Source organism: Apodemus sylvaticus, chromosome 6 (genome assembly GCF_947179515.1).
Source record: "Apodemus sylvaticus chromosome 6, mApoSyl1.1, whole genome shotgun sequence".
Lineage (NCBI taxonomy): Eukaryota > Metazoa > Chordata > Mammalia > Rodentia > Muridae > Apodemus > Apodemus sylvaticus.
Genome location: NC_067477.1, coordinates 68,493,203 through 68,495,300, shown reverse-complemented (window position 1 = coordinate 68,495,300; position 2,098 = coordinate 68,493,203).

Sequence of the window (2,098 nt, the reverse complement as noted above, 5' to 3'; positions counted from 1 at the left end):
TGGAGTCTCAATCCACTCTTCAGGGCAGGTGTCATGTCCAACAGTAGATGGCCAAAAGAAAACTAATTTGACCATTGATGTCTGACAAGGCAATCCTCTGTTACATATGCAGCTGGAGCCATGTATAGTCCTTGGTTGATGGCTTAGTCCCTGGGAGCTCGGCGGGGTCGGGGTGGGGGTCTGGTTGGTTGATATTGTTGTTCTTCCAATGAGGTGGCAAAGCCCTTCAGCTTCTTCAGTCCTTTTTCTAACTCCTCCATTGGGGACCCCGTGCTCAGTCCAACATTTGGCTGCAAGCATCCGCCTCTGTATTTGTAAGGCTCTGGCAGGGCCTCTCAGGAGACAGCCATATCAGGCTCCTTTCAGAAAGCATTTCTTGGCATCCATGACAGTGTCGGGGTTTGGTGACTGTATATGGGATGAATCCCCAGGTGGAACAGTCTCTGAATGGCCTTTGCTTCAGTCTCTGTTCTATGCTTTATCTCTATATTTGCTCCTGTGAGTATTTCATTCCCCTTCTCAGAAGAACCAAAGCACCCACACTTTGGTCTTCCTTCTTCTTGAGCTTCGTGTGGTCTGTGAATTGTATCTTGGGTATTTGGAGCTTTGAGGATAATATCCACTTATCAGTAAGTGGATATTTTAGAGGTTCTTTGTCTCATAAATCTATTCCTTTACAGATCCTTTCCATATATATTATGTTTTCCAGGTTTTTGTCTTTATGGGATATCTGTGTGTGCACATGTGTCTGTGCATCTATATGTGTTTCTCAAGCTTTTTGTTTGTTTGTTTTTTCTTTTGTTATTTATTTTGTTGTATCTAGTTTGTTTGCTTTTATTTTATTTTAATAGAATTTTTGATGCCTGCTTGCATCCTAATGAGAGAGAAAGAAAGAGGGTAGAGGTGGAGGTGGGTGGGTGGGGAAGTGGGAAGGATCTGGGAGGAATTAGGGGAGAAATCGTAATTAGAATATATTATATATTAAAATCTATTTTTAAAAGATTTATTTATTTATTATATGTAAGCACACTGTAGCTGTCTTCAGACATACCAGAAGAAGGCATCAGTTTTCATCACAGATGGTTGTGAGCCACCATGTAGTAACTGGGATTTGAACTCAGGACCTTCGGAAGAGCAGTCAGTGCTCTTAACCACTGAGATATCTCTCCAACCCTAAAATCTATTTTCAATAAAAAATGTAATAATATTCCCTCAAAAAAGAAGAAAAAGGGAAAGAAAGGAAACTGGATAAAGAGTGGTGTGTCTAAGATGTCATTATCAAGACACACATGCGATGACATGTGATGCCAGTGTCACCGCATCAGCTACACGATTCATCCGGTGCTCTGGTCACCAGATCATGCCAAGCAAGGAATCATTGGCTCGGTCACCTCCCTCTGTAATGGCGGACTTGTGGACTAACCAGCATCGTTTCCTTTTCATCCTGAACAACTGCTGTTGCTCTAAAGCACTGTGACTGGCCGTCAGGACGCACACCTATCTACTCAGTCTGAGGAGCTCTCTCCCTGCCAAGGCACCAGCAGACTGGGGATGAACTGCCTGAGCTAAGAAGCTGTAACTTCTCCAGTGTTTCTGCCATAGGCCAAAAGTTTTGCTGGCATTGCCCTCAGAGCCTCGGATAATCCACATGTAAGAGGATTTAGGGTGAAGCTGCCAGCCGAGAGTTAAACTCCTCAAACTAATATGAAATCATTTTCTAAAATTTGCATCTGTGTTAAAATTATGCATTTCTGGCCCTGGAGAGCCTCTGGTGTGGGAGGGGGTGAATATTATATGTCTAACAAGCACCCTGGTGATTATTATCACTTTGGGAAACGTGAACATAATAGATTGGATTAATCTAGGTAGAAATAGGTTGTCTAGAAGACTTAAGAAGCACAGGAGTCCAATTAAGCTAATTTGAGAATATTCTGAAATGTAGACTGTAACTAAAGAAAACAAACCTAATTATTTATAGTGAGATCCATTTTTCAATGAAAAAGAGACAAAAAATGTATTGATAGAAGAGCATGTGTCTGCCTGATGTCTAATAAAAGAACAACTCAATAAAATTCAGAAAAAAACATATATTTAAATG